The following is a 14887-nucleotide window of genomic DNA, read 5'->3' on the forward strand; positions in this document are numbered from 1 at the left end:
CATAAATAGCACTTGTGTATAAATAGCTTACCCCTTAGAAAGCCACAGAGGGCGGTGATATGCGTGGGGTGTTGGATGGACATTTTCTGATCACATGGATGTATTTATGTCTATTTCTATTGATGTGATTTGTTGCTGATATTTATTGTATACTTGATGTTGAATTCATTTGTTGTTTATTCCTGGAGGGGAAACTATTTATATTTCAAGTTGTGTCCATCAGGGGTTTCACCCCACCTTGGGTGGCCTCATGTGGAGACTTATGTTAGTTTTAGGTATTTTAAAATGTCTTATATTGCATGTGTTGATATTTGTATCTAAATAAAGCTTACATATATTTTTGGTGCGCAAGCGCTATTTATATACACTGTCTTCTCCTTCTTTGGTACAAATTAGCTTTAATTATATTTCTTCATATATTTTAATTCATTCAAGTTGCCTTGGCTATCTGAAATGATCCTTCAATACATCTTTGCATATGACAGACATTTTGTTAAACAAAAGATTCAATTTAATCTATATGATAAAATGAATAACATTTATACTCACACACTGTACGGTTGATGTATCACAGGTCTGAGAACACTCTATTCCTTTTGCTGCTTCTCCAGCTGTTTCACAATCATAGTAAACCATAGGAGGAAGACATTCTGAAAGGTACATATATTATACATGAGGGCTTAATGACATCATTTCATCGAAGACAACTCGATGGTACAGAAGATATTTCATGCCAGATATTGAATCATATCGTTTTTCATACACTGACTATAAACATATTATTAGGTGTGTGAGTAATAACATTAATCTCCATTAACAATAGTCTCTTTGCCACTAAGACTATGAACATTAACCCCTTCATTATATGCGACTATAAGGAATTTCACTCTTTACCCCTTAACCACCCTAGAACTCCAGGGATGTTAATATAAACCCTTCTACTCCTCTAGACTATCAATAACTCCTTTACCTGCCTAGACCAACAGGGATGTTTCTATTAACCTCTTCACTTCCCTAGAGAATATAAGATATCACCATGAATCCCTTTATCACAGTAAATTACAATTAACTCCTACGTTTCCTAATGTTATGTAGCGATATATAGCAGTGTATAGCACTTGAGCATTGAATTGCTGTATTATGTGGGTTCTTTAAAAAGGTATTATTGGGCTAGTGCTTATCATTTTGGCACTATATGTTGGTGTTATGTGAACTGTAAATGGCAGAATTATTTTGACACTATATGGCTTATAGCTCTATGGGTGTTTAAGCTGGGGAGCTTTTGATAGATCATGCTAGGCAGGAACAACTCCTCCATGTCCTCCTTGCCTATTGGCTAACAGTCAGGTGTCAGGGTGACCCTACTGCCATTATAATATTAAGTGCAGGGCGACCTTCTCCCTCTTTGGATCCTCTGGTAGACATATTGTCACACCTTCGTCACTCCAAAGATTCCCTCCTAAGGCCTTAACATAGCAGACGAGGCATTATTGGTGTTTCCCGAGGGAGAAAATTCAGAAGAAAGGAGTTGCTTGACTCCTGACGTTGTAAGCAGGTACACCTGGGTAGTACGCTGGCTCCTTTTCTGAGCCGTGTCCCGGCAGCGCTAGGCCAATGAGGCAGTTACGCTCTCCCGGATGGCTTAGGCAGTTTCCTGTCAGCTCTTGTAGAAGAGAGAGGCCCTTCCAGAATCCCTGTGACCCGCTATCAACCCACACCGACTCAAACGTTGGCTGCACTTTCCATCTGAATGGCTGTAGGGCTGCTAGCTTGCAATAGAAGAGTCAACACTATGTTCTTGATACAAATGTTTACTGTAGTTACAATGAAGCAGGCAGGCAAACTGAGGATGGGGACATCGATCCCGCTGGAGTGCCCCTGAGATAGATCGCACCTGACCCCACGTTACCCAACAGATTTGCGAGAAGGAATCGTCTCTGCCAGTCACTGTGAAAGCTGCCCACTACTGTGCAGAATACCCAAAGGTAAGAGTTATGCTCTCGACTCCTAGTTGCACCATATGTGTCAGTAGGACTAACCGTAGCTTCTAGCACCTTCGCTAGTCCTTGTGGTGCTAATAGCTACCTTTTTCGGCAATCCTCTCTCAGCTTCAGCCGGTGGCCAAAAACTGGTCATGCATGCCTAGGAAAGCAACCAGTCCACAGGTAGCAGATAGTCTTGCAATACTACGTTAATTGTCCAACCACTAGATCTTAATGAGCTTCCAGTCACTCTGCCCCTTTAAGACTACCTTCTTCAGTTTAACTGTAATTCTTTATCAGCTCTCACAAGTTCTTCACACAGGATAACATCAGACCGAAATTACTTTAGCACTTACATTGGGCCCAGTGAAACAGGATGTTGGCAGGCACAATTTGATAAAGATATCACAGCTACCAATGAACTTGACCCAGTTCCTATATTGGTCCACTTTATGTCACACTCGCGTGAAAAAGAAGCGACATGCCGTTTCTTCGGGAGCTTCCGTCTATGACCTCCCATTGACATCAATGGAAGGCAGAGAAAGCATTTTTCGCTGAGTTTTTTTGCCGGCGGCGCTCAAAAACCACGCCCGAAAAACGCAGTGAAAAACGCAGCGGAAAATACGGCAAAGACAGTGCAGGCAGGTCAAAATCTGCCTCAAAATTCCTGAAGGAATTTTAAGACGGATTTCTCTGCCTGCAGAAAACTCAGTGTGAACATACCCTTACACAGTAGTGTAGCAAAGCCGCTCCATGTTCAGGGCCTGGTCACATGACGCTGTGGTAAGATGAGCGCTGCCCCATCGGGCTTTAAGTACGACCAGGGCTCCAAGCCTATTGCTCCTTCAAATATTCCATGCCCCTAAGTCCCCAGGCTAGTTAGCTTGCTGGTAAGGGCCAGCGTGGCAAACGGGGTAGCTCCCCATTTTTTACCCCTTGCTTTTGCTAAAGGGCCGGGTGCCAATATTATACATCACCCTGAAGATTTATCAAGCAATGAATTCTTCGACACTGATATTATTCCTGGCATTCCTGTTTTAATCCACTAAACCTTCCCTACAACCTTCTGTCATGGTACACGTGTAGAGCCAATTCTAGTCACGTGAGGTACACTTTAGATACTGGTTTGGATGACTCTTTAGCAGATAGGCATATGATACAAAATCAGGGAGACCGCAGCACACGTTCTTTGTGGTATCAAAAGAGTATAAAAGTTTCTTTCTTCCACCATAATATACAACGACATTTCGACCCTAGGTGTGGGTCTTTTTCAAGCTTCAGGCCGTAGTTCGGTTGGTCATCTAAGGCTCCAGCAGTATGGATTCAATTGATATCGGCGCAGAAGGGCTCCACATCCCTTCTGCTAGCCAACTCTGTGGGATCTGACAGTTAGTTAGCCGTGGCAAGGCCGAAAGACCGGGAGCTTGCTGGCTCTTCAATTAGTACCATTGTAAATTCTTTGCCTACTTCAGGTTTAAGAAAAAATGCTCTATCTGCGGAGTTTCTTTTTCTGCACTTCATTGCTATTGAAAAGGTAAAGGCCAAGTTGGTTTTCTCCAGAAAACAAGAGGACCCCGGTGAACTTGCAAAAGAAGGCACCTTGGATAGACAGGTATCTTAAGTGACTGTAGTCCGCCACCCTGATTAATATTTTTCAATCGTTTTTTATATTAACACATACTTTGCTATCTGCGGCTGTATTTTTAGGAAATGTAATGTCAGAGGTGGATATGCCGGATGTGGTTTGAGAGAAATTGACCAAAGTAGTTGATATGGGACGAATGTTTGGACCTTTCAACGAGTGCCCTTTACATAATTTGAGGGATTCACATTTGGCCATTTTGACTTAGAAGGAACCAGGGAAATTCAGGTTGAAACACCATTTGTCTGGGGAAGTCGGTAAATGTCTTTTGATATGACCATACATACAGTTGCTAAGGCCGGCCCCCGATGCTTTTCTTGTAAAATCTGATATTGAGCCAGGATTTTTCCTCCTCCGTAGAGTTTTTGTTATGCCCCTTGTCCGTTGCTATGGTTCGTGTGATGAAGCATTATAATTTCATTAGAATTACAAAAGTACTTGGTATACAACTACTTGTATGGACCCCATTCTAACTAACTATGATGGTATATCTTGTTTTTAGGGGCCTGAAATCAATAATAGTGATATAGAGTTGTTTACAGATGCGACAAGCTTCTTTGGCTTCAAGGCTCTCTTCGGTACTATATGATCTGCTTATCCTTGGACACAGGATTGAATTACTGCTGATTTCACCAAAAATATAACACTGTTAAAACTTTTTTCCAATTATTGTAGGGTTCATTAATGGTTGATAAACGGGTAATCTTCTGGTCTAACTATGAGAGTGCTATGAAAGCTATTAACAAACTGTCCTCTAGCACTTTACCAGTGCTGGCTCTCCTTCATCATCTGATATTGTCTTGTCTGAGGTGCAATATAGCTTTCAGTCGAAAGGCATATGCCTGGAGTGTATATCGCTGTTGCTAATACTCTCTAATTTTCAGTAGCCTAGTTGATAGGACCTGCATACGTTGGCTGACCAGGAGGTATACCTCTGCCCTCCCTTCCTTTGGTGCCTGCCGGTGACCAGCTGATTTTGCTTCTCCAGTCTCCAGTGGGGGCTTCGACATGGACAAGTCATAGTAAGGCATGGCAAGAATTGCTTACCCCTTTTCAAACTTTGATCCAATTTTGTGTTGGCAAGTATCTTTTAGATAAATACATAACGTGTGCAGTCTAGGCACATCAGCTGCAATGCTTTAGAAGCATCTGGCTGGCGTTGTTTTTATTCTGAAACTACAGGGTTTGGAATATGTCACTAAGAGGCAAATTTTAAGAGGTTGGAAAAAGGAACAGGCATCCAGCAACTTTTGCATTGCCTTTTGAGCTCAGCGTTGGGAGTTGTTAAATCCCCTTTTGAAGTGAACCTACTGAGATGTACCTTTGCTTCTTTGGTGCTCTGTGTGTGTAAATTAGTATCCCCTTCCCAAGCTAAAGTAGCCTGTCTCAAGCCTGAGGATCTAGTCATTCTACAGAATTCAATCAAATTGTATATTTGTCATTCTAAGATGGATATTTATGGCCATAGTGCTTGGTTATTCATCTTTAGCTAGTCTTCATTGTGTTGCTCTGTTAAGATAGTTGGCGAATTTGCTCAAATGCGTTCACAGGGCCCATCCTTCTTAATACATCAGGGTGGCTCCCGCCTTACTAGACTTCAATTTACGGACCTTCTCAAAATATGCTTGTCCTATCTAGGTCTTCCTCCTGCAATCTTTGGCATCCACTCCTTTTGCATCAGTGCTGTGACAGTCACCAATGTAACTGGGAGAGAAGAGGCGGTTTAGTTGTAGGGTGGTGACATATTGCCCAGAGTCATATGGAATGGCGCTAGAAACCATGGCACCATAGAGAGGGCTTGGCAAATATTGAACATAAGAGTCTCCAGACATGTTAGGACAAAATGGGGTTTAGTCACTAGACATTGACTGTTGGAAGGCGACAACAAGAGGTTAATTCTTCAGGACAGTGTACACCTCACTGATATTGGCATAGATATATTTTTATCAGGTGTGAAGGATGTCATTGAACGGTTTATTTTTCTCTTGTTGGGTGGGAGTAGGAGCCTGGTGTAACAGTACACCGAGCTCCTGTGGCAGTATTTTTTAGGATCATGTCCCACTCCACTGTTCGGTGACTAATACATGACAAAACAACAATGACACCCCCACACAGCTGCAGTGACCTGAAATTCTGGGTGACATAGATATTTAAAAAAATTATATATAATAACATATAGGTTTTCCTAATTATGGAAATAAAGCTGTGGCCGACCCCCATTTTATTCAGACACAAGGTCTCTGTGTCTTTTGTTCTATATAAGGTTTAATGTACTCAAAGGGATGTGCCATTTATGGTCCTGTCAGTCGGTATTATGTGAGCTGTAAATGACGTTATTTTGTGTTCACTGTATGAGTGTATTACTTACCATTGTATGCTGGTATTATTTGGACTATAAATGGTGGTATTATATTGGCATTTAATGGCTGTATTGTGTTGGCACTATATAGCATTATTATTTGGACATTATATAGTAGTAGCATTATTTGTATTCTGTATGGTGGTATTATTTAGACATTATATAGCAGTACTGTTTGGGCACTGAATGGCCGTATTGTGCAGGGACTGTATTAAAGTATTGTTTTGCTGGGCAGGGAACCTTACCTACAGTAGCATGGAGCATGAAGAAATTGTTTTGCGTCTTTTCCCTTGAATTGTTTTGCGTCTGTTTTTTGATAACTTACAATTGCAATTTAAAATTATTAATGACTTTATTAATATGGATTACCTTGTATTCCTTTATCAGTACAATGTATTTTTCCTTCTATGCAGTTGCTATAAGGAGAAAGTGAGAACATGTTTAACCTCATTTAAAGGCAATAAGCAGAACTTTAGTTTGTCAGTCTCCTGCGTCTTGTTTTTCACATTATTGTTTCCAATACTTATATGGTAATAATTCCTATCACATATTGAACCATCAGACCATTGTCATTAACTTAGCTCAGTTATTATAAAAAGTATAATGTTTTCATTTCATACCTGTGTGGAATGCAATGGTACAAAAGACCATGAAGCTCTACATCCATGTACCCTGATTTGATCAGAAACCCTGAATCATGGTTACCACAGAGTATCTAAATGCTTACAGGCCTAATATCAGAGCCACAGCCTTATACACACATCCTCTTTATAATGTTTTTATTGACTTTCTAGTGTTAATTCCTAGATGTCTAACGATAGATATTTAACGATAACTACTTCTGTTGCAATTGTCTTATTAGCCATGATAGTGCCCTCATTTAAAGGGCAGTCAACTGCCTTTGCAAAAACAAATATGTTTAATAATTATCTTAAAGAAAATATTGATTCATCTACTTAGGCCCCATGCACACGACCGTGCCCATAATCACGGTCCGTGGTTACGGGCACGGCCGGCCATGAACAGTCGTCTGCATTTGCGGACCAGGCTCCCATTATAAAGTATGGGAGCACGGTCCGGAAAATATAAAAATAGGACATGTCCTATTTTTTACGGTCCGCAATAACGGACTAAATCTACAGTCGTGTGCATGGGGCCTTATAGTTTGATATCATGCAGCTAATAAGTATCATTTTTATGACACATAGAATTATTATTGCATTTAAGGTATTCCCCAGATATATCAAAGGGAAAGTATAGATAGGCTCAGTTGAGCAAAGAATGCTATAAATCTTTACAGAAAGGCCATCCCCATCCATATCAAAATACCAGAAAAAAAAGTAACTCCTCCACTGTCTTGCAAGCCAACATCTCTTTCATGTTGGTTGTTCTATAGTTTGCAAACAGGGTATATTACAAATAACAGTAATAATAATTAAATGTCACAATGAGTTGAACACTAGAAATGAGTATAATTCAAAAATACAATTCCTGAGCATAAAAAAACACAGATTTATTAATGTATTAAATTCAATTTTCAAACTTCATAAATTGAAAAATATACCATTCTGGCTCAAAACTACGAGGGAATTTAACAACCTTTATACGCCGGTTTTTGTAATCTATAAAAGTCACAAAAGGGTGACTTTTGGGCATTTTACTCCGCCATTGGGGTGTGACTTCCAAAATCGGGCGTGGTCACGGCAGCCCAACAATTTTTTAATAATATTTTTTGCCTGAAGTAAATTATAGCGGAAATCTGCGCTAGCTACTAGCGTGGATTGATTTCACTATGTGGACTATAGCAAGATAGAGGCCTGTGCTTGGCCCCACACCTTGCCCTTCATCCAGGAACGGACTACCCCATCCCCATCAGACAATTTAAAAAATAAGTATGCTCACCTTCCAGCTTCTCTTCTCCCCTCTGAGTCTCCTATGGCAGAGTCAGGATGTTGTATGTTACAAGGCACTCAGATCGTTGAGCGTTGCAACGCACATAAGGCCCTGACATTGCTCAGTGTCAGGAACTTGAATGAGCCACGACCTGCTGAGCGAGACTTAGGGGACCCGGAGTGGAGAAGCAAAGAGGAGCGGTGAGCGGAGAATACTTTTTGTTAAATTTTATGTCTGTTGGGGAAAATAAATGCCGCATGGCTGTGGTCGTTGCACCACAAATGTGACGTGCAGCCAGCCAAAATATGCAACACATTTATTAAGATGCGTTTGTCTCTTAATAAATGTGCTGCATCTTATTCCAATGGATTGTTTATTAAGAATGGCATATGAAAAGTCAGTCTTAATAAATCCCCCCCTATATTTACAAAACCATGCGCCACTTTTTCTGACATGTCCGAATATGTTGGAAAAAATGGATGAAACTTTCATCAAGCACTGTTAAGCCCCCTCCACCATAATCATCAACTGGCTGTTGCCATGTTGATGAATATGGTTCGCAGTGTAGCGTGAGACTAGCGCCACACTCGGACAGTGCGCCAGTAGAAATAAATCTGATTAACAGTGTAGAAAATACATACTATTGAAATTAGTAGAGAGAGAAAAAAGTTAGAAGAATGAGATTTATGTCCTGTACAATAATTTATGGTTGGAAAAACCTTTGTTTGCCTCTTAGCTGATGCAACACAACCTGGTATATATGATTGTGATTTGCAAGCTAAAAATAGGTTGGAAACCTCTCGTCTATAGCAACCAGTCAGATCTTTCTATTAAATATTGTATGACTGCAAAGTAAAATTCTTTCAACCATTCAATCTCCACGTTCATGGGCAAGCTCATTTATAAAATGTGGGGTCTGGTTTATAAAGGTTCTAATGTTCAGAGACATCTGCCAAATATAAATGATGATGACTATAATGATAATAATATCAATAATTATAATAAAAATAATATTTTAATTTCCAACTGGGGTGCACACTGGTTCCAGTTGTTAGGCAATAACTTTTTATTTTACTTTTTAAGAGGGCTGTATACTGTAGCTATATAATCTTTCCAGCTGTATCGATAATAAAAATTTTAGAGAAAATAAAATACATTTCACAGACCCTAAATAATTTTGTTTACAGATTGCTAAAATAAATAATCATAAATAGCTTACATTACCATATTAGTCGGCCCACATTCAAAGGTTCATTGGCTGACACAGGAACCCCCATATAGTAGCATGGGCAGTCTTCCCTTTTCACACAAAAACCTCTATCATTTAGATATGTTCCATTTGGACAAACACAACCATCAACAGTATGGAATTTTATGCAGCATGTGGGGTCTGGTTCAGAGAGAGATCGGCAGGTGGGAATGCAGGTAGTCGCTATATAACTGTACACAAATGATGGGGGGCAGTGGTACAAGAAGTTCCCTTAGAGGAAAGAAAAATATTGGTTATCTATGTAAAAAAAATATTCTATATTCAGTCTATCTTTAGAAATTTACTCTAAATGGACCATAAACACATTGAGGCATAAATAAGTAGAAAATTATTTTATAGTTCGACAAGCGTCCAATTGTAGTCTCCAGTGTTATGCCTCATTTACATGAGCGTGTGCGTTTTCCGAGCGTAAAAAACGCAGCGTTTTGCGTGTGCAAAAGGCACTTGACAGCTCCGTGTGTCATCCGTGTATGATGCGCGGCTGCGTGATTTTCACGCAGCCGCCATCATAGAGATGAGGCTAGCCGACGTCAGTCACTGTCCAGGGTGCTGAAAGAGTTAACTGATCGGCAGTAACTCTTTCAGCACCCTCGACAATGAATTCCGATCACCATATCGATCAACCTGTTTAAAAAAAAAAGAGGTTCGTACTTACCGAGAACTTCCCGGCCGTTGCCTTGGTGACGCGTCCTTGGTGACGCGTCCTTGGAGATGCGCCTCTCTTGACATCCGGCCCCACCTCCCTGGATGACGCGGCAGTCCATGTGACCGCTGCAGCCTGTGCTTGGCATGTGATTGGCTGGAGCTGTCACTTGGACTGAATTGTCATCCCGGGAGGTCAGACTGGTGGAAGAAGCCGGGAGTTATCGGTAAGTCAGAACTTCATTTTTTTTTTTACACGTTTATGTATATTGTGTTCGTAAGTCACCGTGCAGGGTGCTGAACCAGTTTAACTATTTCAGCACCCTGGACAGTGACTGTCTCCCGACATTGCGTACCGCAACATTTTTTGCTGGGTTCGGTCAAAACGAGTTCGGCCGAACCAGGTGAAGTTCGGTTCGCTCATCTCTAAGACACTCCTTTTGGATGTTTGTAAACAGAAAAGCACGTGGTGCTTTTCTGTTTACATTTAGAGTTTGACAGCTCTTGCGCGAATCACGCAGTTCGCACGGAAGTGCTTCTGTGCGGCATGCGTGGTTTTCACGCACCCATTGACTTCAATGGGTGCGTGATGCGCGAAAAACGCACGATTATAGAACATGTCGTGAGTTTTACGCAACGCACTCGCACTGCGCAAAATTCACGCATCGTCTGCACTGCCCCATAGAGTAATATAGGTGCGTACGACACGCGTGAAAAGCATGCGTGTAAATGAGGCCTTAGACAAAGATATCTACTATAGTTTTTTTTTTTATTTGTTCCAAATAATTTCATTAAAAAATATCAAAGAGCACATAAGCAGTATAAACATGTGGGGTCAATAGGACTTTAGGGCTTAAAGGGTACCCAAGCCGATGTCCACTGTCTAAGCAATGAAAAAACTGTGTACTAAAGCATAAATCTAAGTTTGATATCTCATATATTTAAAAATAAAGAACAGAGCAGGAAAAAACTTGGTAAAAGAATCACAAGGTAAAAGTATGTGTAGGTTACTATTACCTGGGATGCAAAAGAAACAGAAGCGATCTAATTGAAGATTCTGAAAATCCTAAAAAGTTGGATAGGGCACTTTTAAGGGCATAGTCATCCATATATTCCACCCATGGCTGCTAGACAGCATCAAAAAGCACTGTCACATCTGACAGCTTGAAAAACATAATGAGTATAATACGCCTCCCAGGGTGAAAAAAGAATGTAGATTATTTCCATTGAGCTGCACTGTGAATCCCAGTTACCGTAGCTATGTACTGTGCTAGTTCGTACACTTTAAAGTTTATCCTTGAAAGCTTAGTGCCCAAGAGCTAGTCCATATTTTTTTTTAGATTGATTATTTTCTCTACAATTTTGACAGTCTTTTAAGAGACTTGTTAATGGGTTGTGTCATCATGGCAACCCCTGTCCATATGCCCTATTAGAACATGTAGACATCATAGAGGGGGGTCCTAGGGCCTGCAATACTACTTTTCCCCTGTATCAAGGACAGCTCATCATCAGGTCATCTAGCAGTCACACGAACAGTAATCAGTTAATTGTTGGAATAGTGCTCATAATAAAGTAGGTTGTCCAGATTAGACAACCTCCCTTGGCTGAGGCAGCAATTTAACCAGTCTCATACAGCTAATGCCTGTCTGCAATGGCCGGGATTGTCTAGATCTCCAATCCCAGCCATATAACCCCTCAGATGCCATGGTCAATAGCGACTACAGTATCTAAGCGGTTCACTGATTGCTCTCCAATAAAAAATTTAAATTACACCCTTTCGCCATTTTTCACATAAAAATATGTAAACAATAAAAAAATAAACATAATTGGTTTAGTCCCATCTGCAAAAGTCTGAACTATTAAAATATCATGTTATTTAACCCAACAGGTAAGCACACAGAAAAAAAAATCACACTGATACACATTTGTGTTTAAAAAAAACAAACACATTTTCAAAGGAATACATAGCCTTTAACTTCTAATTTGTACTGCACAGTGAATGCCGTAAAAGGCTAAACCCAAAAATGTAATGGTGGAATTGCTGGGTTTATCTTCTATTCTACCCCACAAAATAATTTTTTTAAGTTTCTCAGTACATTATATGGTACACTAAATGGTGGCGTTAAAATACACATCGTTCCGCAAAACAGGCCTGCTATGTCAATGGAAAAATAAAAAAGTTATGGTTCGTGAAATGTGGGTGGAAAAGCCAAAATAGAAATGGCTGAAAAAGTGTTTCATTAGTAAATCTACTGTCCTTGATTTTTAAATTAAATACAATGAAGAAATAATAATTTGGACTTACTGCAGACATCTGCTCTCCATCCGATTAATTGAATACCTGCAGTTGCACAAGCCCATACATAGGATGAAATGGCAGCACATAAACAATCCTCGGCTCTTTTACAAGCACAAGTATCAAAGAGACAGTTCTAAAAAGGAAAATGAATATTTCATATATAGTTAGTCTTATTGTTTCATTTTTTTTATATCAGAAGATAGCTGGTAATTCATCTGATACATTGCATGGCAAACAAAATATTGTAACAGCCGGGCCTAAAACGAGGGTTACGGTACTCTTACACAGGCCGACATGTGCCCTGTAAATGAGCAGCGATCAACGAGACAGCTCGTTGATTGGCGCTCGTTTACTCCTATCACAAGAAGCTAGTATGGGAACGTCCCCATACATTTCTATCATGTCGGCAGCACATCTCCCTGTTTACACAGGGAGATGTGCTGCCAACAACAATAATATTTTTGAAATTCAAAATGATACAATCAGCAGATGTTCATTATCTGATCATTGCCCTGTCCGTGAAACACGGACAGCACACACATGTGCGTCTGTGTGCTGTCCGTGGTTTTCACGCGCCCATTGACTTCAATGGGTGACTAGGTGTGTGAAAACGCACCAATATAGGACATGAGGTGCATGAAAACTCACACATGTATGAATAGCCCCATTGAAATCAATGGGTCCGTGTGCTGTGCGTTTTTTTCAACGCACAGGACACAGACGAGATGCACGCTCGTCTGAATGAGCCCTTACACAACACAAAATACATATTATTTACCTATTATCCAAGTAAATAATAATACTAATAATAAGTTAATAACTTCTAACACAATCCTCATAAAAATTCAATGATAATCTATTGGCCAATGAAATGCAAGTGTCAGCTACAGATTTCTGCCTCGGATTTTCTGAAAAATCAACTCATTGGCAAATCCATGATATGTTAACAAACCCCCTGGCTCTGAAAATTGGTTCACAGGAACACAGTGGATTGTGGGTCAATAGAATATAGAATGTATATACATTGGACGTCTGTACAGAGATCTGGGTACATTATTGTAAAGTGTGTAACACATTCTGTTTTCCACTGATACATTATATTAGCATTGTTTGCTCGAAGTCGAGCAAATTAAAAGTCTGGAACTAAAGGCCTATTTACACTGGCCCATTATCGGGAAAACGAGCATTCAAAGAAAGCTCGTTCCCGATAATACCCCTGTGTAAACAGGGCAGCGATCAACAGATGACCGAGCAAACACTCAATCAGCTGCTGATCTTTTAGTTTTAAATGTGAAAACTTTTATCGTTGTCAGCAGCACATCTCCCTGTGTAAGTAGGGAGACATGCTGCAGACATAATAATAATGTATGGGGACGAGCGATCAGAGTAACGAGCGCTCGTCCCCACACATAGCTCATTGAGAAAGAAGCAAACGAGCGCCGATCAACAAGCTGTCTCGATAATCGGCGCTTGTTGTACTGGTGTAAATAGGCCTGTGTAAAAGTACCTTTGGATTCAAGATGTAAGCCCTCTGGTGCCTGCCAGTACGAAACATAACTATGTATCTAATTGGAGCTTTCCTTAACCGAAATACATTTAGACTTATTTTTTTAAATCTTCGATATTATTGCGTGAGCCTTATATTTGGGATAAATAGCATTTGGTACATTACCTGCTGATAAACTTCAGGGCTCACTGAAGAATGACAAGCAGCAAATGGTCCCACAGTGTCGAGCAGTATATTACACCAATAATTAGCATATTTTTCTGTTTGCAGAAAAAAACAAAAACTTTGTCAGTTAAATGTGCAGTATACAAAACATGTAGTATAATGCTCCTATTTTTCATTGATTAATCCATCTCTTTCTATATACATTATTATGCCATCAGTAGCGGATGGAGAAGGGTTCCCACTGTTTTTGCTAGAGCACAGCCCTCTGATTAGTTTAATGGATGATACATTGAGAACATGTTGCAGTAACTTTTTCTACTTGTTAATATCAAGTAATACATAAATATTTTCACCCCTTATCTGGCCACATAAAATGATTAACTACAATGTGGGGTATTACACAAATAGCATTTTGTGTGTCTGTGTAAATATTTGCATTTATTGCAACATCTTCAAATAAAAAGTTGATAAAACGAGTGTCGCATATCTCAAAATTTTAAGTTGCAGTTCATATTAAATCAGTAATAAAACACCTACATGAGTGAAGAAAAGAACATAAAGATTTATTACCTATTTCCATGCCATAAATGCAGGGGTGTTCATGGATATGTTTTATATTATGGCATTTAAAATTGGTTTTCCATGAGTTGGCAAAATCAATAACATTACTTTCTAGAGCTCCACTACTAGTTCGAAAATCATCTTTCTGGATGCTGTTGAAGTCTCCACAAAGACCTTCATAAAACAGATCATTATTTAAATATCCACATACAAAAGAATTATATAGAAATGTAGATATTATAAAATACTATACTTGTTTTCTTATATTTAGCATTGTTAACATAATTCATTATCATATAAAGGCTTCGTTCACATCTGCGTCAGGGCTCCGTTCCGACATTCCGTAGTCGACTACGATATTCATCCCGTTAGATCGACGGAACCCTTGCACAACGGAGACAAACTGAAACCATTGGCACTGGATCTGTCGCCATTGGAATCAATGGTGATGGAAACGGAAACCTACGGTTTCAGTTTGTGTCAGTCAGAGCTCCGTTCCGACGGAAAGCTCAGACGGAACGTCTGAACGGAGCCCTGACGCAGATGCGAACATAGCCTAAGCTGCAC

General features: G+C 39.9%; 1 long non-coding RNA gene across 1 annotated transcript in view; it reads left to right on the top strand.

Annotated features, from left to right (window-relative positions):
- The first annotated feature begins 572 nt into the window (after window positions 1-572).
- LOC142660768 (uncharacterized) overlaps window positions 573-14887 on the top strand; it is a 99280-nt gene continuing 84965 nt past the window's right edge. Inside the window, exon 1 of the long non-coding RNA XR_012850565.1 lies at window positions 573-657. This is a non-coding gene — a long non-coding RNA (uncharacterized LOC142660768). The remainder of the gene's footprint in view (window positions 658-14887) is intronic.

This window comes from Rhinoderma darwinii, chromosome 9 (assembly GCF_050947455.1).
Source record: "Rhinoderma darwinii isolate aRhiDar2 chromosome 9, aRhiDar2.hap1, whole genome shotgun sequence".
In the NCBI taxonomy this organism is placed as follows: domain Eukaryota; kingdom Metazoa; phylum Chordata; class Amphibia; order Anura; family Rhinodermatidae; genus Rhinoderma; species Rhinoderma darwinii.